This window comes from Danio rerio, chromosome 9 (assembly GCF_052040795.2).
Source record: "Danio rerio strain M-AB ecotype USA chromosome 9, GRCz13ab, whole genome shotgun sequence".
In the NCBI taxonomy this organism is placed as follows: Eukaryota; Metazoa; Chordata; class Actinopteri; order Cypriniformes; family Danionidae; genus Danio; species Danio rerio.
Window position 1 is genome coordinate 28,279,789 of NC_141029.1, and position 25,134 is coordinate 28,304,922.

Below are 25,134 nucleotides of genomic sequence, written 5' to 3' on the forward strand. Positions count from 1 at the left end.
TTATATTATATTATATTATATTATATTATATTATATTATATTATTTTTGCATTATATTATATTAATATTATATTATATTATATTATATTATCAGCATAATTTCCATCCATATGTTCAAATAGCCATTAAACAACACAGACAACTTAATTTTAGTTCAGAATTAACATGATTGAAAAAGTGTGCCTTTATTATTATTATTATTGTTATTATTATTATTATTATTATTATTATTATTATTAATATTGTTGTTGTTGTTATTATTATTATCAGACATTCAATTGACTGTCTGATTTATAGTGAGAATACAGAACAAAAAGCAGCTTGGGCTTATAGAAATTATAATTTTGTGATGGTATACTTACCTGACAAGTCTTGTTGTCAAGCCCAGTTGTAATAGCCACAAATAATAACTTGACTTCTAGTTGATCTTTTGGAAAAGTGGCAGAAGGTTGATTTTTTTTTCCAGTAAATCATCTGTTGAACTGCATCCCAACCATCACAAACACTGCAGAAGACCTATTGGAACCCACATGGGCTCAAGATTCTCACGTAATTCAGTTAAGTTTGGTGAAGGAAAAATCATGGTTTGGGGTCACATTCAGTATGGGGGTGTGCGATCAATCTGCAGAGTGGATGGCAACATCAACAGCCTGAGCTATCAACACATTTGTGCTGCCCATTACAAACCACAGGAAAGGGCAAATTCTTCAGCAAGATAGCACTCCTCATACTTCAGCCTCCACATCAAGGTTCCCGAAAGCAAAGGAGGTCAAAGTGCTCCACGATTGGCCAGCCCAATCTCCAGACATGAACATTATTAAGCATGTCTTGGGTAAGATGAAGGAGGAGGCATTGATGATGAATCTATATAATCTTGATGAACTCTGGGAGTCCTGCAAGAGCGCTTTCTTCGCCATTCTTGTTGACTTTATTAAGTTAATTAAGTCATGGCAGAGATGTATGGATGCAGTCGCCCAAGCTTATAGGAATCACACAATATTAATTATTTTTCCACTGCACCATAACTTTATATTCTACACTCTACATTATTTCTGTTAAGTGACAAGACTTTTGTCAAAGCAAAGACAGACCTTACTGTCCTAATTAAATAGTTAAAAATCAGGCACAAACATGTTTTATTTTGGTAAAATAAGCGTAATCTTATTTTAATCTTATCTTAAAGCCTTTGCCTTTCATATAAGCCACTTCTGATACTAAATGATCTACTAGAAGTCAAATTATTATTTGTTTTTCCTAAAACTTGGATAGGTGACAAGACTTTTGTCTGGTTGTATATATAACTACAGACTAGAATGTACATACATATAATTTATTATGAATGCAAATAAATTGCTGGTTTCCACAATACTCCTTAAAGGGTCACGAAACACCAAAACACATTTTTTGAGCTGTTGACAGACGTATATGTGTCCCACACTGCTAAAAACACTATTAGGACACCTATATTTCACTAAAAAGTGTAAATTGGTTGTTTTTGCGTTATTTCATGCAAATTCGTACTTCCTGTTTAAAACGAATTTTTGAAGCTGCGTCACGGTCATGACATAATAGCCTGTATTCCAGCGTGCAGACTGGACGCCTGTGCCAGAGTGAGTCTTATTACGTCTTACAGTGTGATACATTAATGCATGAGTAAGGCTTGGTTCAAACCAATCAGCGCGCTCTATTGTGCAACTTCATTAATATTCATTTGTGTCACCGTGTTTACACCACAAAGACGCCACGTTGTGTTGGCAAAACAAGTGTGAAGTGTTGCTTTTATAGTTTGCTGCCGTTAAGTTTCGTTTTCATTTTCTCTCTGTGAGAGCTCATCTGGATCACGTGTGGATTAACAGTGTACGCGACGCTCGACAACAATAACTTACGTGTCTAAGGAGGTTTATTGTTTACCTGAGAGCTGTTCTCATCTGCAAACGCTGAAATCTGGATTTGCTTGTAGTATTCTCTCCATAAAGACGCGGCTCTAGTTGCTGGTGATTGTCCTGTCTCTACAGATTTGGTAAGTGAGCGACCAGTGCTCTTTGTTTATTCAGTTTGTTCGTATCGAATTAAGTTAACTATTGCACTGAGTGCAGAAATGTTAGCACCGCATTTAGTGACCGGAATAACACACGTGGCTTTCTGACGCTACCTGCCGTGTGCATCTAAGTTTCCGGGAAATGCGGAGTTTTTTTTTTCTCTCATTCGCTGTGCGGTATCAAACATTGCATGAAAAATACACGCTTGCAGCAGTTCCATACAAATATCAAATATCTCGTTTGTCGCGAGGGGCATGAATGAATTCCCTGAATGAAAGAGCCAAACTGCAGTTAAAGTCCAACATTTAATAATTCAGCAAATAATTCGACTACAGATGTCCATGTAGGGTAAACACCATCACTTTCTCCTGTCTGTGTGGGTGTGTATTTTGACTCTTAAACTCGTGCGTGCACAAATAGACACTCCCACACCATCCCACTTTAGTTCCTCCGACACTCCCCCCTAAACAGAGCTGGACACGCCCACTTTTCTGACTTTTTCCAAAGTAGAGGTGTGAAAACACCCTGCTGAAACGAGGGGGTTTCATGGCCCTTTAATGTTTTTTTTTACACAAAAGTGTAAAAGGATTCATCATAACACTATTAAGTGTCCCAACAAACAAAAATTTACAAGAATTGTATTGGTTTTTCTTATTTTACATAAGAAGTTTGAAAAGCAGCAAAAAAAAAAAAAAAGACATTGGAATGTTGCCTACAATAATTTATCTTTAAATATTGCTGCAAATTTTGTCATATTAGGGATAGCAAAAAAATAATTCTAAAAAAAGTCTAGTGAAAACCTTCTGTAACAACTCTTCGGACCAATTTTATTTTCTTTACAAACAAAAAAAATCAAGATTCATATTCTTCATTACTGCAGAGTCATCAACAAACATCTGTGCTCAGTTCGGATGGCTGTATGAAGACCGCATCTGTTAGCAACAGGTAATTTGGCTGTGACATTTAGATGTACCATCTCTCAAAGGCTTGACATTAATCCAGATCTGTTCATTATGAAGAGAACATCACTTCTTAACGCAATTCACTCTCAGCATGATCACCAGCAGCAAAGCTCTTATGAGGAATTCAGCATACGAGTAGCTGCAAAGTCGCAAACGAAGACAAATGTTGTTTGTTTACTTTTGTCTTTTATTCGAGCCAGCTGTTGTTTGTTGTCGATTGCGTTTCTTGCCCAAACTAAACACTAGATAATTGTGATCTGAATGCTAGTGCTACTACTGCAGAACACATGGCTCTCAGCTGGCGAATGTGCAGTGAAAGTTTATTTGATCAGAATTGATTAGTTGATGTTTTATGACGTCAATAGATTTGCGTGGCCAATTTAAATTTTGGGTCAGAGTTTTAGTCAGTAATATTTATTTATAGTGAATTGATCAAATGTGAAAGTATATTTAGCGTACTACATTATCTACATATAATTAAAGTAGAATTATTGTTTGTAATATAATGTGCACTTTATTCTTTATTAATAATAATATAAGTAATAAGTGCAGCTTTCTCAAGCATTACTGTGCATTCACACTGAAGGCAGCGAGCGTCTAAGTTCTGTCTAGTCCCGCCATTGATTTTGTATTTAAAGGGGCCGTTGCAGCATTTCAGCAAATCAGTTGCATTCTCGCATAAAAGTATGCTTTCTTGCAAGAAAATGTTGTGTGCTTTTTATCAAAATAATTTTGCTATGCAAGATTAAGTGTTTGCGTGTGGTGTGGCTTTGCTCTACTTATCCACTATGTGTCCATTTGTCTGAAATATTCTAAAGCAGCAATACTGATTTGTACTGTAGTTATCGTGAGATTTTCAAATAATCTAACATTAATGCACATCAACTCACCAGTAACTTTAAAAAATATATATGTCACTGTAAGAAACATCATAAATAATTGGAAATCTGGCAACCACAATAATCAAACCTTTGGGAACAACTGAGGTCGGAACCAAAGTTCACAGGACTGTGTTCTCTAGACTCATCTCAAGCGGTGAACTTCAACATTGCGATTACTTGCCACTAAAGCTCATTACCCAAAAATTTTATTTAATTTCAACTCTCCTTAATGCAAACACAGACGAAGTCACACCGCATTGCTCCTCGCCGCCAGTTGCCATTTAAAATGAAAGCATTCTCACTACTTTAACGCTCTCACTGCATTCTGTGTGAACGCTTAGTCAGAAACGTGTTCAAAATTTTACACTTTTTAAGATCTCCGTTCAGATTTTCACACTGTATTATGTATATAATAATAAAACATGCATATTACAAGTACTTACAAGTATGAGAGATGGTATATAGGTCACTCGATGCACATTCATTAATATTGACTGAAATGAGAGGATAATTGCATTGTTATTATTGCATTGTGTTATTAAGATGTTTTTTTGATTATTGGCTTTATTAACAAAAATAAATATGAACATTTAAAAATATTTTTGATCTATCAGATAGAGAGATGCACTCTAAAATGCCTGGTTGTGTTAAATGTCAAATATGGAGAAACCTAATGTTTAATTAATTTTTAAATTACATTTATTTTTGATAGACAAGCGGACAGACGGACAGGCAGACAGACAGACAGACAGACAGACAGACAGACAGACAGACAGACAGACAGACAGACAGACAGACAGACAGACAGACAGACAGACAGACAGACAGACAGACAGACAGACAGACAGACAGACAGACAGACAGACAGACAGACAGACAGACAGACAGACAGATAGATAGATAGATAGATAGATAGATAGATAGATAGATAGATAGATAGATCATATACTGCATATTGTACTGCATACCGTTCTACTTTTTGGTAGTCTCTGGATGCAGTGTTGGAGGTATTGTTTCATTTGTATGTTTGCTGGACCCCAGCAGAAATCCAAATAGAGATATGAACACAATATAATAGCTCAGAATTAAGAAATGTGTTTTCTCAGGACAGCAGCAGCTCACTGGCACGGACTCGAGGTTTACTTTGCAAGCTTCTCTCTGTTCTCTGTCCTGTTATCACTATAATCAACAGCTCAAACTCAGCCAAAGCCAGACAGAGCCCCTCCAATAACCCCACTCTTCATTTTCATTTACAAATATGATAATGCTCTAATTGTGCCATCTGTTTCACATTGCTGAGCTTCTGGTACAAGCAATTTAAGTTGTGACGAACAAAGAAGAAAAGCAGACTGGAGCTTTTAACTAAACGTCACATGTTGTGTTTAATTTCATATTATGTTGTTTTTAGCTTGCAGTGTATTACGTGACATAGATTATAGTTTTGATTTTAGCAGGCACTGTTTTGGGTGTATGTATTTTTAGTTTTATATATGATTGTTAAACGTTTTATTTGTTTTATTTATTTCTTAGTGTCAGCTTTCTATCTGCATGCTTTTTTTTTCTTGTTGCCGTTTATATGTATTTTTTTTTCATTTCCTGTGATTGTAAAGATAAATAAATGAATAAAAATTAAAATTAAACATAAAAAAAAAAAGTTTCACACATTTTTTCCCTGGAATCCTTTGAAACACAATTGTGTAATTATCTTTATTGCTTTTAATTACATTGACCGATATTTTTGTCAGGATATAAACCCGGTTTATGAGCAGAAAACAGTACCAGGACCACACGTGTTCAGGGGGAAAGACAGCAGGAATTTATTTGAGGTTGGTGAATGTGGATTGTTGTAACATAGCACTGCATGCAAAGCGTTCTTTTGAAATTTTTTTCTGTCACTAGGAGCTGAAAAACAAGTTATCAATGTTAGTACTGTTAATATTTATTGTATATTTATTGTATGCATAGAGTAAATATACAGTAAATATTCAAAGAAATAACATTCAGAACTTATATTATGACATTCCACAGTCTTTGAAATTTGCTATTTTAACATGAAAAAACATCTTATAATGTTTAATATATAACAGAGTGGGAGGCTTTTTTTATTTAGTCATCAAATATGCTTGTCAGTCAAATGGATTCCACAAAATATGTCAATGTCACTGTAATGGAGGGACACAAGACAACGGAGTTGAGAATCCACATGCAGTTTGTTACAAAGAATTTTCAAGCAGGCAATGGTCAAACTAGGGATGAATCTGAAGTTTCAAAACATTGCACCGAAGCATGATCTGAAACACCCAGGTTACGTGACTAAAGTCTTTTGAAACACCAGGTTACGTGACTAAAATGTTTCGAACCACTAGGTCTGGTAGGCTGTGCGCATTCACAATGTAACTTTGCTGCAAATGGCCTGAGTTTGAATCTCGACTTGTTCAAACACTCCTAAATTATGACGATCTATTTTAAAAATGTTACTTTTTATGACCAAAACAAGACATATTTATCCACAAAGTGTTCATTGAGATTTCAGACCAATATTAAAACAAAACACATACAAGAAAAGAGCATTAAAAAACTAGCATCTATAGCTGCATCTCCTCCTCGAACCTTTTATCATTGTATGCTTGTCACGAACTCCCATCGATTCATTAAATCACTTGAAGCCTCAACTCTACAAGGTGGGGTTTAAAACCTCAATTTGCTTAACTGTTTCTTTGCTTAAGCTGTTCCAGAGCAGTACATAACAAATGTATAACAACTGCAGGACAGGCAGTATATAATTAGGCAGTGCCTATGCAGGTCCAAAATGCTTACACATTGCTGAATACACACAGGATATACAGCAATGCACAAATATCTTTACATATGAAAAAATTAAAGGATTAAAATATTACAAAAATTATTAGTTTCTACATAAATATGAAAACCACTGCTCCATGCCTTTTTCATGTGGGCAGGCTTTTTTTGTTTTGTTTATTAATGACAATTTGCATTTGTATAATGTTATTATTATTATTTGTTATATGCACATTTATATTTGTTTTAATAAAAAAGTTTTGTTCATCTGTCGGGTTTTGGAGATGTACACATCACCATATAAGGCATAGGAACAGGACGTGTGTTTGAATATAACCACACTTTTTTAATATTAATCATTTGCTAGAAATAAGAGTTTTACATACATGCGCTTAACATTCATTCATTCATTTTTTTCTGGCTTAGTCCCTTTATTAATCTGTGGTTGCCATAGCGGAATTCACCGCCAAATTATCCAGCATATGTTTTATGCAGCGGATGCCCTTCCAGCTGCAACCCATTATTGAGAAACATCCATACACACTCATTCACACTCATACACTATGGTCGATTTTAGCATACCCAATTCACCTGTACCACATGTCTTTGGACTTGTGGGGGAAACCGGAGCACCCGGAGGAAACCCACGCAGACATGGGGAGAACATGCAAACTCCACACAGATATGCCAACTGACCCAACCGGAGCTTGAACCAGCGACCTTCTAGCTGTGAGGCGACCTTCTTGCTGTGAGGCGAATGTGCTACCCACTGCGCCATTACACCCATAACTCCCTGCGCTTAACAAATAAAATTAAACATGTAGGCTACTGGATATGTTCACTAGAGTGCGTATAACATCGTTCCCTTTACGAAAGTAAAGGAGTAAAGAGTGAAAATAAAGAATTAGAAGGTAAATAGACAGAGTAGAGGAGGCTCATTCTTTATTCTCATGCTGCAGATGGTTTAGCTGTTTTCTTGCTAGTGAAGCACTCAGTTTTTCCACTTACAAAGTCCACCATGTAAACAGCAAATTCCCCATGGGACAATGCAACTGACTCTTAAAGGGAATGGGAGATGAGACTGATTGGTTTAATGCACATTATGCTCAACACCCATAACTCCTTAAGAGAATAAGCACCACCCTGTTAAACTATGCGGCATGGCTCAGAGCGTATTTTGCCATCCTTAAAATAGCAAAAGTGAATTCAGACATGCCCTTAATGCTTTTGCACCATGCTCTTTAGACTTTGTGCCTACATCGTTAAAATAGAGCCCTTATATTGTAAGCTGTGGACATCTTGACCAATGCTGAGAACTGTTATGGAGATTGCAGTGAAAGAGATAATGCTGCAATGTATATATATTTGAAAAATAAATCTTTATTTATTTATTTTTTTAACCTTAGATGAAGAATGTAAATGCTTTATTGCAGGCTTTCAAAAGTTACTTGACATACAAATGAGTAGCCGTAATGCTGATATCTGCTATTTTGTTAAACAAGCAAACAAATAAACAAACAAACAGCACGGTAGTGTTAGAAGGTTAACATTGGTGGACTGAAACTTGCTGTTTTGGGACATTAAAGCAGACATCATGAGCTCAGAGAGGCAGGGGAAATTACTGCATTTATCATGACAGTCTGTTTCAGAAAGAATTTCACAGAGATTTGAGAAAACTCACCATGTTTTTTCTTTATAAAATCTTTTTTGCAAAACCACAATGTTTTCTTGCTTTTTTGAGTGTGCTATACCCATTTTAAACATTAAATAAAATAGCACAATTATACCACTTTAAATGAATATCATATTTTATGTTTATAATATTGATTTTATTGCTCTTAGATCTTATTTTAGTCATTTCTAAAAACCCTTTCATTTGTCAGTTCTACAGCCTTTTCAGTTTAAGAAAGTTTCCTTTGATTCTTTATTTATTATTATTATTTTTTGATGGAGTTGTAAAACTACAGAAAATAAAGAAATGTTTTTAGCCTTGAACTTTTTGTAACCTGAATGTGTGCGTATGTGTGTGTGTACTAATGAGGTAATTGATCTAGCTGTCATACTGGGCAAAATAAACCTATTCTGGCTCTCCGTAATTGCAGTTTAAACGTCCTTCAACCCTCTGCATTTCAAAGAAACACACACTCAGACACACATACACACACACACACACAAAGATCCAGCTGCTGCCCACCCGTAACTTTCTTGCTTCTTATGATCTCAATTGTAAAAACGACACTATTTGGAGGGACATCAAAGAAACGTCCCATCATGGCTGTTAAAGGCTTTCTGTCAGCACACCCGGAGGACTTTGTGTCCGTTTCTGACGCTTCTTCACGCATTAGTTGATCGTTTATATCTTGGCCACATTGTCTTCCAAGGCTGTATACACGCTTTTATGGGAAAATCTGGTCTGCATTGCCCAAGGGTGAACGGAAGAGGAATGTGAGGGGGGAAATTATCAGGATTGGTCATAGACCATGCAGACAAACACATTTATCCCGCTAAATGAGCATGGACTTCAGATGTTTTTGTTAAAGAAAGCAAATTATGACCGTAGGATATACCAACATCTATGCCTACAAGAAATAATAAAAAAAAAAATTATATATAAATGAAATACTATGGAAAAATTCCTTGCTCTGTAATTAATGTATAGGTGATCTTTGGGTAAGGGATACATAAAGATAAACAGCAAAATTATAAGTCCAAGGCACTCAAAAAAAAGGTAAAAAAAAAAAGTTAAATAAACTTTATTAACATGGCTATTCCATTAGAACTGCACCCACACATTTCAGCAAACACTAAATATTTTATTTTAATATTTATGTATTTATGAATTTTGATGTTTAACAGAGCAAGGAAATTTTCACAGTATGTCTGATAAAAAAAAAATGCTGGATGAAGTCTTATTTGTTTTATTTCGGCTGGAATAAAAGCAGTTTTAAATTTTTTATGAACCATTTTAAAGTCACAATTATTAGCTCCTTTAAGCTTACTTTTTTTCCGACTATCTACAGAAAAAACCATCATTATACAATAACTTGCCTAATTACCCTAACCTGCTGTATATACTTCTGTTACCCAGATGAAGGCAAGTGTATTCTCGTTAAATAGCATGTTAGGTCAGGTCGCCCACTAAAGCTTAAAAGGGCTGTGCCCAGTCAGTACCTGGATGGGAGACCACATGGGAAAGCTTGGTTGCTAGTGAGGCCAGCAGGGAGCATTCAAACTGCAGTCTGTGTGGGTTCTAATGCCCAAGTATAGTGACGGGGACTCTACTGCTTAGTGAGCGCCAACTTTCGGATGAGACGTTAAAACGAGGTCCTGACTCTCTGTGGTCGTTAAAAATGCCAATATCTCTTTCAAAAAACAGTAGGGGTTTTAGCCCGACTTCCTGCCCAAATTTGCATTCTAACCATCCCCATAACATAATTGGCTTCATCACTCTGTCTCCTCTCCACCCATCAGCTGGTGTGGTGTGCAGTCTGGCGCAGTATGACTGCTGTCTTGTCATCCAGATGGAGGCTGCACATTGGTGGTGGATGAGGAGATTCCCCTCAATGTGTAAAGCGCTTTGAGTGTCTTGAAAAGCACTATACAATGTAAGAAACTAGTATTATTATTATTAATAATAATAAACAATAATAATAAAAGCTTTAAATAAATCACTTTTTTCATCATTTTTTGAGTGCCTTGGACTTTTGAGAAAAAAAAAATCATGGCAGAGCTTATAATATTGACTTTAGCTGTGTGTATAATTTGTTGTTTTTTTTATTTGATTTTATTTATTTTTTGTATTTTAAAGATGACAAAAACAATTTGTGCTTTATATATTGCTGCAAAAAATACTAAGATTTAATTAGTTTCTTTTTATTTCATATAACATTCCTGTTAACGCTGTTCATAAGCTGAAAAGAGTATTGGTTTAAAAAACTGGTTTATTGATTTTCAATTTATATATATCTACATTAATAACACAATCAAGCCAAACATTTAGGTGAAAGTGAAATTTTGTTGTAACATTTGAATAAAATAGTGTTTCCTTGTAAAACATGCTTCAACCTGTTTTATTAACCCTTTAACTGCCAACTCTACCAAATAGTTGACCTTATTTGGACTGTTTTAAATGATGACTGTTTAAGTCATTTAATGAATCACTGTTTTAAATAATGATTTACACGCAGCATTGTTGGTTTTCAAAAAAATCAAACAAAAATAATCCTGTTGCACTACTACACTTGATTTTGGTTTTATTGTAAAAAATAAATTCAAGAAACGTTAAATGAAAATCAAAAATATTTTATGGCATACTTCAAAAAATAAAGATGTTTTAGTATTATTTACATTTCATATTTGTCAGATTTTTCATAGTATATGTATTAATTCCAGTACTTTTACCATAAATCAACCATTTGATTATTTAATCATTTGATAGAAGCTGATAATTTAGAAATTATGGGATGTGTTGAAAAAAATTGCATTGAGTGTGTTAACTAGCAAAATTAGGAGTTATGAAACACAATCCCAAACTTTTTTCTTGGTGGGGCAGTTAAAGGGATATCATTAATGACTTGCATAACTTGTATGACTGTTACTGTTTAAGCTGCAATAAAGTCATCAAATACAACAGTACTAATGCATTATATAGACTCAGTTTGATAAAATTAAAAAAAAATAAGCTTTATTGATTTCACTTTATTTTACTTTTACATTCTTCAGGCCTAAATCATCGCCCTTTCAAACAAGCAAAAAGAGAACGAGCACACTGAAAAAAATGATTTAGCCCTCTATTAAATTAAACATAATTCAATTTAGTTTATTTTAAACAATTTAATTTAGTTGTTGATTTTATTAAATTATTTTTAATCGGTTTTAAGTGAATTAGATGTGTTTTGAACCAATCTAAATTAATTAATTAAAGTCTATTAGAAAAAATTATGTTAGCTTTGTGCGCATGCGCGTTATGTTCCGTTGCCTCGGCGCCAAAGCCCAAAGGAAGTTTTACAGAATCCAGTCAGATTGAAGCAAGACGCCAGAGCCGGAGTTTTGTACATCCATTTGCACAGTAAGTCACATTTTATATTGTACCAGACTGTTTATTACATAAAAAACTTTGTGGGTAACATAGACGCATAAAATGGTCTCTCGTTCGGACTGTCTATTTTGGTCGTTTTTAAATTTCACGGCGACCAGCCGTCGAGCGCGCTCGCAAGTTAAGCTAACAGTTAACGTTACACACGGTTTGACAAATCTCGCTTTTATGTCGCAGAATATATTAAAGATTCTTTTTAGCAAGAATGTAGTTATGTAGACTTGATATATAATGTTTTTAATGAAGTAAAGTTAAATGGCTATTTTCAAGAGAATAAGCATTTTCTTTGGTGTGACGACAGTGTCCGTGATCCGCCATTCCAAACGAAAAAAGCTTCGTTGCTAACGTTAGCTCAGTCCTTTGTGAATTTACCGTGGCTTTTACTATGGTTAACATTAAACATGCGTTTAGATAGTTGTGAACGGACAGTACCATACTGATTTTGTTATAGAACGATTTGGTCTGGCGTTAGGGCACTACTGACTGTCTTAGGAAGTTGTCGAATGTGTGCCCATACTGGCGTAACATTAACTTTTAACGTAAAGGGCGTCCATTTATACAGTTCTTTATTTTTTTACGTGAGATGCTGTAATTATGTCTTTGGGTTATAATGCTCTTAATGGGTTAACTTATATTCACAGCAAGTGTTTATCAGCCACCGATAAACGTCCTGCGCAAGGTTAACTTACTGTGACTTTTTCCATATTCATAAAGTGCCTTTTACATCAACGATAATGTAATTTAACTAAAATAATATTCTTTAAATAAGCTGAAGCAATCCTTTAGTTGTTCAAACGTAAAACACATGCAGACGACTGCTAAAACTTCATGGAAAATATTGTGGTTAAAATAAATTGACATATTTTTAAGACATGGCGTTGAAGAATGGAATTTAATGCAGTGCTTTGTCTGGTCTGAGACCCACTTTATATCGTATCAATCAGGCAGTGACGATTATCTTAATCATATTAATCACGTTCAGCAATTTGTTCAATAAGTAATTTATCTTAATGTTTCCTAATATAATTAATCGGTAAACAATATGTTGATTAAGAAGTTGGTCGTGTTGTTAATTGTGCTGAATTTTGAACCTAAATGATAATCATGTGCTTCCTTTCATTTGAGGTACTGTACAACAAGTTTCCTTTGCTGAGTTCCTTGGTCAGGGGTTAAACACATTTTCTGTCCAGTACTGCAGTTGGAATTTTCCATCAACATTTTTATGGTAAGTAACTGCAAAACATTTATTACTACACATTACAGTAAACAGTTTCTTAACTGAATATGTTGCTCTGAAAAATCTAAATAGTCCCAAAAAAGGAAATTTACTCACTATTCACTCACCATGTTTCCATGGTTCCAAACCTTTGAGTTTCTTTTATCTGTTGAACACAAGACAAAATATTTTGAAGAGTGTTAGAAACCAGTAATCATTGACATTCATAGTAGGAAAAACATATTATGGAAGTCAATGGCTACCGGTTTTCATCATTTTTCAAATGATCTTATGTTGTGTTTATCAGAACAAAGAAACTCAAACAGGTTTGTGACAAGTGAAGAATAAGTAAATGTTATTGTTGCTTCCCTAGTTTTCACAGTACTAGGGTGCAGTAAGAGCACAAACACAGAGTTCAACTTTGATTCAACTCCGTGATTCTCTCAAGAGAGCCGACCAAAATGTTTGACCTGCCATAAAATGATTCGACTATCTGCCGACCAAGAGAGGTTATTCACCTTTTTTTCCCTCCTGTACATTGCATCAACACAGCACAGCAAATATCAAAGTTGAAATTTAATTTGATTCAAAGAAGAGTCGCATCAGAATTTGGCTCAAAATTGCACAATGCACATTCGGCCTTAAGCCTGGTTTGTACTTCTGCGTTGAGTGATTGGCGTGACCTACGGCGCCTGCCCTGCGTGCAGCTGAGCACTTATACTTGTGCGCGCTGTTTGTGTTGTTCTACAATAACACTTACAAAAGCAGTAGGTTTATATGTTCCCTCTGTATGGAGTTTCTTCGCTTGGGTTTTGTTTTTTCTGAACACTACCTTGATGAACAAGAAGATAAAACTCGCTCATTTTGAGGCGGGAGCCGGTAGTCATGCAACAACTTTAATCATAATGTAAACACAAAGCAACAGTTTCCACCTGGAGCTATTTCATGGGACTCTACACTTGTAAACACTCGCTCCAATGGGTTGGCGTGGCTCTCAACCCCGCCCACACACGTAAGCACTACCAAGCCCACTAATAGAGCGTGCGCTACGTGTTGTTGCGATGTGTAGTTACATTTTTGGAGAGATGCGCCACGGCAAGGGCTATTCGACTGCGCGCAGGCTGCGCCGCACCATACACGTGCATTTGATGCAGAAGTATAAATCAGCCTTTACATGTCTTTATCTTGGCTGAACATGGTAAATTACAAGGTAGTCAAAAAAAGAAATCACTTTAAATGTAGTGTAACTAAACAAACTATTCACAAGTAAACAGTCAGTTGATTAAATAAATTTGAGTATCATTATAAATGTAATATACATGTAAGGGACAATCGTCAGATTTAGGTGTGTTAAAGGATAATAAGTGCACAACATCGAGGCAAAGTTTAATGTTTAGATTATTACTGCAAGTTAAAATTTAATATAGTTTTAATTTCTAAATATAACATTTTAAAAATAAATATATAGGCTATGTTCTGAATAATGCTCATGTCTATGCTTATCATGCCACAAACATACTTATATTCTATGTATTTGACGATGCAGTCAATGCATGCACTGAAAAAAATATGCTTATAGGCTACCTTTACCTGCAGGTTTCGCTAGCTGGGCAAAACTTAGATAGGCTATTAATAATGGATATACATTAAATATGTATAATTTTATTTGTGAAAGCAAGAGAGAAACTTGTGGGAGTGCTGTAATAAAGGAGTCTCAAATGACTAACAATTGTGCATTACGGTAACGTGTTTTATTCCGGACATGGCATATGACATAAATAATCGATAACATTTGAGCTGGTTTCAGTTATTAATTCTTTTTATTTTAAAAAATATATTTATTTAACAGGTGGCGCAGTGGGAAGCGCTCTCACCTCACAGCAAGAAGATCGGTAGTTCGATTCTCGACTGGATCTGTTGGCATTTCTGTGTGGAGTCTGCATGTTCTCCCAGCGTTCGCATGGGTTTCCTCCGGGTGCTCCGGTTTCCCCCACAAGTCCAAAGACATGCGGTATAGGGGAATTGGGTAAGTTAAATTGTCGTAGTGTATGTGTGTAAATGAAAGTGTATGGATGTTTCCCAGTGATGGTTTGCAGCTGGAAGGGCATCCGCTGTGTAAAACATGCTGGATAAGTTGGCGGTTCATTTCGCTGTGGCGACCCCAGATTAATAAAGGGATTAAGCCGAGAAGAAAATAAATTAATATTTATTTAACTTAATGTTAATATAACACTACTGATGATTTTTAGCTGAATCTGTGGTACATGGTGATTCAAATAATGGCAGCGAATGAGGATGGGTTTTTCAGTTTAAGAATAAAGTCCAAATCTAAAGCCATGGCTCCTGATGAAGGTCCTGTAAAGTGAAACGATTGGTCTGTGTAAGAAATGTAACATTATTTGCAATATTAGCATTAATCTACGTCCTGGTCAAACAGATGGTTTTTGGGTTGTGAGACGTAGTTTAGACGAAGTTGTCGGCGATTCTTCCTATTGTAAAGTCATGCAATGTTCAAGTCCCTGTCGCCGATCCATCTTGCAGTGAAAATAAAGCAGCAACGACTACTTTCAAAATCATGCAGTCTGAACTCGGCATTAGTTAATGATTAAACTTAGAGACCTGGATATCGACACATCTCTCTGCAACTGGATTATGGACTTTCTGACTAAAAGACCTCAGAATGTTAGATCAGGCCACATCTGCTCCACCATCTTCACACTTAACCCTGGTCTACCACAGGGCTGTGTGCTGAGCCTCTTCCTCTACTTCTTTTTTACTATCAACTGTAGGCCTGTGAATAGATCCAACATCATCAAATTTGCAGATGACACCACAGTGATTGGTCTAATCAGCAATAATGATGAGACGGCCTACAGGGAGGAGATACATCATCTGTCCACTTGGCCACTACCAAGCCGACCAATCACAGAGCATGCGCTACGTGTCGTTTTGATGTGTAGTTACATTTTTTGAGAGGTGCACGTCAGCGACGCCGACGGCCACGGCGAAGGGCTATGCATCAGCGCCGTAGCATTGGCGTGCGTTTGACGCAGAAGTATAAATCAGCCTTAAGGAACAGCACTTTCCTCAGAGCTGTACCTTTTTTAACTCTATCCCCCACTAATTATTTTGTCCTCCTAATACACCCCCACTGTCCTCATAACTTGTACTCCTCATTATCATTGCACTATTTAACATTTGCACATTTAAAAATTACACATTCATTGCACTACATTAGACTGATTCATTCATTTGAACTATACATATACTGTACACTTGTAATTGTTTATCTATCTGTACACTTCTGATTATTAATAGCAACCTGTACATATAATAATTTATTTTAAATCTCTGTTCATAGCTAATACAACCTGTATATAATGTTGATAGTACATCCATCTGTAAATATCACTAAAGTTTTTCTATATCTGCACTTTATAAACTGATTTTCGTTGCATTGTACTTGTACATGTGTAATGACAATAAAGTTTAATCTAATCTAATACATTTCTTAACGTTTTCCAATTTGTCATTTATGTATTTAACTAATCAAATTTGTATTATTTACAGACAGCCGATGTCCATGTCAAAAGCGCGTCTATTCTTTAAGCTCTCTTTACTTACCTTGGTGAGGATGAGGCATGCCTGGTGAAAGAATACATGGTGAGTGCATCATAGTACTAGTGCTTGCACCTGGGCTATAAGAAAGAACTGAGGGTGGGGTTACAGTGGCCAATGAGACAAACAAACTTTTTTGAGTGCCATATTTGAATTAATAGGTGAACCTAATGTTGAACACATTATGGTCTATTCAAATCACATTGTGCTGCACAAACACTTGCTAGATTCGTGCAAGTAAGTTGCATACTAATTCAATGCAAAAGTATGAATAGAACAATGAACAAAATATTTTAATATCTCAAAAACAAAATTAATAATTTTAAAGAATTTGAAAATAGTGTTTTCACTGTATGTCAATGGCTTTTTTCTTTTTTCAAATGCTTTCTATTTCCATATATTTGTACATGAAGTTAAAAAAAAAATGCCATTGGTCACTACACGCGTAAGAGCAACCTATTATCTTTTGCCTCAAACTCTTGCATTGTAATGGTAATACACACTGTTATTGAACCGTAAGAAAACTATCAGCTTGTTGAGTGTGACATCACATCGCTTGACTATATCAAATAGTATTGGGAGACTCAACAAATGGTAATAATAAACATTTACAAAGCGATGTGATACTTTTTGAAAATCGCAATATATGTGCCTAATATTAGTATGCCTAAAAATACTAAATGATTAAAAGTTGCATATGTTTCTTAATCCTTTGACATTCTCAGCATTGGGTTCAGATCTGTGTTTGACCCCAGAGATATTCATTGTTTAGTCCAGGGGTGTCCAAGCTTGGTCCTGGAGGGCCTGTGTCCTGCTAAGTTTAGTTCCAATTCCAATTAGACACACCTATGCTAGCTAATCAAGCTCTTACCTGGTGATCTAGAAACTATCTTGCCTCAACACACCTGCAAGGTTGAGCTAAAATCGGCAGAACACTGGCCCTCCAAGAAGGAGTTTGGACACCCCTGTTTTAGTCTTTCTAAACAGTATTATTATTTCTAAATTACAAACAAATAGTCACAGAATTACAAGTAAACCACTTTTTTCCAAAAAAGAGAAAATTTATGTTTATGTTAAGATTAAAATTACTGTTTAAAAGCAACTTGACTTGAATTACATTTTTAGGTCAATGGGTGGCCGTACTAACAATCAAAAATGTATTGCTGAATAATTCTTCAAAAATGTTTAATCTAATAATGAAACATGACGTTTTTTTAAAGTATGAATTCAAGTTTTAAATTTGTATATTTACTTATAAATTTAAAATATACTTAATATATTTTAATTATTTTGTTTTAATTAATCACACGCAAAAATACTAATTAAATAAATATACATGTCTATTAATTTGTCCAATTAAATTTGTTTTATTATTATTGAACTTTTTTTTATTATTTGCAGAGGTCCTGTGGGTCTTTGAAAAGTCTTAAGTATTAAATTAGATGTTTACAATTTAAGGTCATAAAAAGTCTTAAATTTTGCATCAAGGTGTGACATTTCTACTGAATTTCATTCGCTGATGTTTATTTTACTTGTGCATAATTATTCTTAAGCCTTGTGTGCTGTTGAGGATATTAATTTTGCGACAGATTTCTTTGTTTGAGCTCATGAAATGATTTTTGGTGACATGTTATTTTTACTCATATTTTGGGAAAATGCTTTTAAATTTTTAAAAACCTCAACAATACACTCTGGGCAAATGTATTACTCTTTTGTTATGTTTGTGGCTGATTTTGCCTCATTGACTTCCATTATAACAATATTCTTTAATTGCAAGGTCATGACAGTATATTAAATATTTTCGATCTTTATTGGTTTTTCTTGTTAGGAAAAGGTAAAATTTGTCATTTTTATAGTTGATCATCAGTTGCAGAGCAAAACATTGCAAAGGTTTGTGGTTTTTATATAGAGTTATACGGAGTATTGTGTGTGTGTGTGTGTGTGTGTGTGTGTGTGTGTGTGTGTGTGTGTGTGTGTGTGTGTGTGTGTGTGTGTGTGTGTGTGTGTGTGTGTGTGTGTGTAAGTGCGTGTGTGCGTGCGTGCGTGAGACTTTTGCACACATTGTTTTGAAAGTTGCTTATTTACATTTTTTCAGACATATAGTAAACATAGTAAGTGTATTTATGCACACATACACACACACACACTATCATTTACTGTTTATACTCCAAAGAACTCCATATAAAAGCCAGAAACTTTTTTGGACAGGACTATCTAAATGGTTATGCTGTCAACTGATCATCAACAGTAAAAATGACAAAATATACATCTACCGAAAAGGGAAGAAAACCATCAACAATGCGTGATTACATGCTGTCATGGATTTGCATCCAAAAAATGTTATAATGGAAGTCAATGGGGCAAAAAAAAACAGCAACTAACATAAGGAAAGGGTAGTAAATTTAAATAATACAGAAGGGTTAAGGTGAACAATTATAACCAGGTATATTGATATACAGTGGGTCTGATCAGAAGGTATTTCCACATTCAAGTGGCCAAATCTGTGGTTTTCAAGCCTTAAACCTTGGGTAATATTATTTAAATAATAATGCAATAATGCTTACTTGATATTATATTTAGTTTTCAACATATTACTGTATTGTTTGCCTTTCAATTATTTTTTCCAAAATTATTTTTAGTTAGTCTTAAAAGATCTTAAATTTACCTTGATAAAACCTGAATAAACCCTGTAAATAATTGTGAAGAAGTCGTACTTGCAGATCATGCTCAAATATATGTTCGCCAATATGCAATCATAAATGATTGGTTATAATATTTCACAGGTATCAATGTGGGTGTGGGGAGGGCCGTTAAGGTTTTGGTTTTATTTACATTTGATTTCTTCTGACTTTTTACAAAATATGTTTCAAAAACAATGTCTAATAATGGTTTCTTTTTATTTAAATAAAGGGCAACCAAAAAGAAGAATTTTTGAAGGACCTGACAAACACCACCATGGCCATATGTGTCATCAAAAAGGAAAGAGGAGATTATGAGGACATTGGCATCGTTGTGGATGGAACAGTGATTATTGAACAGATAAAATCTGTTGCACAAGCCTGTGCACTGATGTTGGGGGCAATTTATGTGCTTGATTTGGCCTACCCAAAAGAACTCAAATACTATTTGAAGTTTGCCCAAAAAGTACTTGTGCAAATGAACTCTGACAAGCTCTCCTCAAAGGTTCTCATCAATGACTGTAAAAAATATGGACGACGCGACAGCCCTTTTTCCCATTGAACGCCTTGAGGGCAAAACGCCTGCTTGACGGGCACAAACTGTCGCAAAAGACTGCTGAAATTGGAGCCTTGACATGCGCAGAAGGATTGTCTGATGGAGCCAGAGGAGGAGCCGCGAAAATGAGCGGAGTCGAGCTTCCAATCAAACGCTTTATGTAAAATCAACTACGCCCCCCGAACTTCTCAGCATGCGTTTGCTGTCATATCAACACAAATGGATGTAATAACGTTAACAAATATGAGGGTTTTATATATTCAATCGCGCCAGCTCCAGGCCGCAGCGCATAACTTACTCGCGGCGTCGCGGGCTGATTCCGGCTTGCATGCGGCAGCGCCGGCTCGCTCGGCCGCCGCATCTGGCTCGATTGACTCGGGCTGGAATCGGGTAGTGAGTCCAGGCATCCGGAGTAGGTCCAGCAGAGGTAACATTAGTCAGTCTGAGCTCTAAGGGATAAGTCTCCGGCAGGCGAGAATCTAGCCGGAACTGTGTTTTGCTATCTGGGTGGCTAGGCGTGTATCAGCAAACTAATAAAGCCCGAAAAAAGCCCTGAACTTAGCGAATAAACAGTGTTCCACCAGGATCATGTATGTCAGAAACTATAGTTTACTGCTGAACTCATTTTGTCATGGTAAAATAACACAGAAATCGAATAATAACATTTCAGTCTCCTGCCGAAGCTCAGACGCCGCGCTTTGAGAAACTGTCAATCACAGCTGTCAGTCACGATGACACGCCCAGCATTAAATTACTGCTAAAAACAAACTGTTTACAAAAATGAAGATCTGCACCTATTTCAGCATAATAACCAGTGCCTTAATCGACCAGAACTATCTTTCGGGACAGTTTATTGCAAGTGTAATATTTTTTTTTTATTTGGGCTCAAGTCTCCTTCATTAACACGGAGGAGGCGGGCTTTATGACTTGTACTGCAGCCAGCCCCCAGGGGGCGATCTAACGGCCGAGACCCTCACTCAAACGCAGGCTTGCGGCACACTTGGTTCTCATACTGGAAAACAGTGTGATACTGTAATTTTAAGCATTGAAGTGTTGATAAATGCTCAACAACCAAATGTATATCATATACAAATTGCAGTTTAGTGTAGGAATTGTTTAATAAATAAGTGAATTCAGTTTTCTTTGTGTGCAAAATTAATTAGCTGTAGGAACTTGTTTTAAATAGTGTGTGTGTGTGTGTGCGTGTGTGTGCGTGTGTGTGTGTGTGTGAGAGAGAGAGAGCATGTGTATTCTATAAACTTTGTAATTATTCCATTTCATACAACTTGTACTTGCTCAATATGTTGTTAATTTTTTAAGTTAATTAGTTGATTATTTTGTGTATTGGGGTGTATGTGTCATAAGGATTGCAGTTTGCTCTAAGACTTCATACAGTTTTCTTTTATGTGTTGGTTTAAATTAAATGTGCTGTACAAACTGTTTATTGTTTTATGGTGTGCTGCTAAAGCATTTATAGGCAGTGATTTATGTTTTGTTAAAAAATGCATCTTAAAAAGTCATTAAAATGAATTCAAAACAAATGTGGTCAAGTGTCATTTCAAAGTGTATTTGCAAGCAGTTTAATGATCATTTTAGACATCAAAAATAAATAGATGTAAGTAGGAATTACATATATAAATTATAGTGAACTAAATGAATTTCATTGGATAAATGTAACTAAATAAAATTGATTAAATCCAACTTATTTTGATTGTTTAAATCCAACACATATAAATTGAGTAAATCCAACCTAATTTGATTGTTTAAATCCAACACATATAAATTGAGTAAATCCAACCTAATTTGATTGTTTAAATCCAACACATATAAATTGAGTAAATCCAACTAAAATTGTTTGCTTAAACTTAACCCAATTCAATTATTTGCAACAGCTTGCCTTAAAAAAATTAAGTAAATCCAATGAATCATTTTTTTCAGTGCAGATGAGAGAAATGCAGATGTGTTAAACTAAGACTATGGTGGTGTGAGGAGGTTATTTATTTTCTGTACGTCTCTTTGATCTCGCTATCTCTCTCCTTCACACCAGCCGATTCCTCTCACCTTCAGCATGCCGAACACGACCACTATCGTCTCCTCATCTCACGCTTTCTAATCCCGTTTAAACGCACGCACGCAAACACATCAAAAGGTGTTGATGAAACACGTCTCAATTTGGTGTTCATTGCAAGTGCTGTTTTAATTGAAAATCGTATGCAGGATTCAACCTGTTCATGAAAAGACGCTCTACATACTGGAATCTATTAACACCCTGATGGCCTTCTGGGAGTTCAGGATTTTAAGGTCTGCAAACATTATATGAGTGTTCAGTCACAGATATAACACTGTGTACTTAACTTTAGTATTATACAAGTTGTACAATTTTTTGTTTAATTAATGACTTTTTGACAAAAAAGTTTTTATAATAATAATAATAATTATAATTATAATAACAATAATAACAATAATAACAACAACAGTTTTAATTAATTAATTAATTAATTTTCTTTTCGGCTTAGTCCCTTTATTAATCTGGGGGCGCCACAGCAGAATGGACCGCCATCTTATCCAGTGCGTTTTTTGCAGCGGATGCCCTTCCAGCTGCAACCCATATCTGGGAAACACACACACACACACACACACACACACACACACACACACACACACACACACACACACACACTACAACCAATTTAGCCTACTCAATTAATCTGTACTGCATGTCTTTAGACTGTGGGGGAAACCTGAGCACCCGGAGGAAACCCACGCGAACACAGGGAGAACATGTAAACTCCACACAGAAACACAGGCCCAGCGACCTTCTTGCTGTGAGACGACAGCACTACCTTCTGCATCACTGCGTCGCCACAGTTATAATTAATAGTTATTATTAATTAATTGTATTTTTATTTTGATTATTATTATTATTAATATTTTTAAACAAACAAACAAATAAATAAATAAACATTTTTTTTATATAATTCACATTATTTACGGGGTATCTTCCATTTGCTAAGTCTGCCATTGTACATTTGCATAATACAGAAAGTATATTTATAACCCTAACCCTTTTTATTTAAATAACTTATTTATAGGTAACATAAAAAAAAAAAAAAAAAAATATATATATATATATATATATATATATATATATATATATATATATATATATATATATATATATATATGTGTGTGTGTGTGTGTGCGCAGCTTTACACTGAATGCATTAATGCAGGCTAAATAAGCACCTTTAATTAATATCCTAAGAAAGCATTTCGGTCTTACCACAACTTTTTCCGTCATCATTATATTTTACAGGGAAGCCAAAATGCTTTCATGTATGTGATTGATTTGAATGACGTGGGGGGCGAACTCTGCAATTGTTCTAAATGTTGGATCAACCTACAAGTTATTAATCCGCAAGTCACATGCGTTCCGAGCTGTGAGTTATGATCCGTACCGATGACAGATCAACCGTCAATTACAGCCCTAATATATATATATATATATATATATATATATATATATATATATATATATATATATATATATATACTTTTTTTTTTTATACTCTTATTTTTAAGCATTTGGGCTGGTCGGTGCAAATTAACATTTTAATTATTAAGCTATAAGCATTTGTTTTGTTTATTAATTTGTTATTTGTTTATAAATCTCTTTTTGACAAAATAATAAACATGAATGTGCTAAAATGTAGTAATAAATAAAAAAGGTTGTTTTTATGTTTAATTTCTTTCTTTTTACCCATTTATTTATCATTAATACTCCTATAATTATCATTTTTTATGTTATATAACTAGAATTGTTATTAATATGTACATTGTAAGCTGTGGTTGTTTGTATTGCATTATAATGATTAGAGAACTTGGTTTAGGGTCCTTTTCTCCTATTTTAATATTTCCAGGAATGCAGAACAGTTGTAGTCGATGTTAATCAGCAATGTGTATGTTTTCATGTCATTGTGACTTTCTGTGAGAACTGCTGTGCTGTAGTTGTGAGCGTTTTATGGATTCATGCTGAGTGTTTAGTCTGTAGGGCTCAGAGTTATGTGCCCTCCTGTAGAGAACCGACTAAAAGTGAATCTTTCTCTTTGTGCTTTGACCGCTATCAGCTCAAATCAACCTCGCGGTCTAACTCGGTCCAGACTTCTCGCTATTATTCCTGTCTCTGCGTCTCGCTCCTTGGGGTACACCTTAGTCTAAATTCTTTCATTAATACACAAAATTCTTCCCAAATGCTGCACAATGCTGGTTTGAATTACTTTTGTTAATTCCCTTCTTCTCTAAAGGGGCAGTTATACTGCAGGTCATGCTCGTTTTGGAGAGACAGCGAATGGAAAAATGATGCACAAATGGGGGCTATGAGACCACTGCAAAACAAATACTAGTGGATTCAGATTGTTTGGCGCCAGAGGAAGTCGAGCCTCTGGGCGCTTCCTAGTGGCTTGAAACCAGCGCCGGCGGCCATCTTGGCTCATAGGCTGGCAGTTTCCTCTGGCCTGCTTTCAGGAGAGGGGGGCCTGCGTGCCGCTGTACCACCAATCGGTCACGCCGCTTTAGAGGTCCCTCATGTATTACAAAGTCTTATCAAAGCCATTTATTCCGCTGCGGGGAAATACGTATATATTGTTAAGAAGAGAAAGATAGAGAGATCAATCAGAATGAGACTTATCTGGCACACAAATCTGACATGCACACATTGGATGTTTTACAGTTGGTGATATTAAGTTAATATCTCATTAAATACATTGGGCTGTTGTAAATAAAGCACAGTTTATTGCACTTTTTCCAGGGTAAAATGTTATTGGGGGTCGCCTCAAGTCATTCAGTGTTTACTAGCGCTTTCATTTTCATAAAGAACAGTGTCATTCAGGAAAATCTTTGGTAATTTCATTATTTGTCATTTTGAAGTAGTGGATCATGCGTTTGAATGTAATAAGTTAGCAGAGTCTGTCCAGTCAGTACTTGCTGATCCAGACACTGATCGTCCAGCTGATTCGACTTTAATTCACTCTCCAGTTTGATTCTTGTTCTATGTGCACAGACAATTGAGCGAGTGGATATGGCGTCATTTCCTGGACCGGCTAATCTTGTGCTTTAAGTAATGATTCATGGTTCAAAGCAGTTATTAGATTTGGACTAGGCTTAATGTGTGTCTGGGAAGGTTTTTCCTAAGGCTAAAAAGAAGGCAGGGAAGGAGTTGAAATTCTAAAATCACTGCAAACCTTAACAAATACTTGTTTACTTGTACGGATCATTATGTTATTAAAATGTCT

General features: G+C 35.4%; 1 protein-coding gene and 3 long non-coding RNA genes across 19 annotated transcripts in view; 3 read left to right on the forward strand and 1 right to left on the reverse strand.

Moving 5' to 3' along the window:
• The window catches only part of LOC141376138 (uncharacterized), a 1,062,333-nt gene that overhangs the window by 312,106 nt on the left and 725,093 nt on the right, over positions 1-25,134 (forward strand). The window lies entirely within an intron of this gene.
• The window catches only part of LOC147842379 (uncharacterized), a 463,094-nt gene that overhangs the window by 272,741 nt on the left and 165,219 nt on the right, over positions 1-25,134 (forward strand). The gene's annotated exons all lie outside the window — the stretch shown is intronic.
• im:7136088 overlaps positions 1-25,134 on the reverse strand; it is a 30,486-nt gene that overhangs the window by 2,117 nt on the left and 3,235 nt on the right. The window lies entirely within an intron of this gene.
• LOC147842383 (uncharacterized) lies at positions 11,676-21,385 on the forward strand. 2 transcript variants are annotated; one of them, XR_015498985.1, is made up of 6 exons: positions 11,676-11,749; positions 12,902-13,001; positions 13,366-13,501; positions 14,842-15,018; positions 16,563-16,655; positions 19,521-21,385. It is a non-coding gene; the product is annotated as an uncharacterized LOC147842383 (long non-coding RNA). The 2 variants fall into 2 exon arrangements; XR_015498984.1 differs by lacking the exon at positions 13,366-13,501.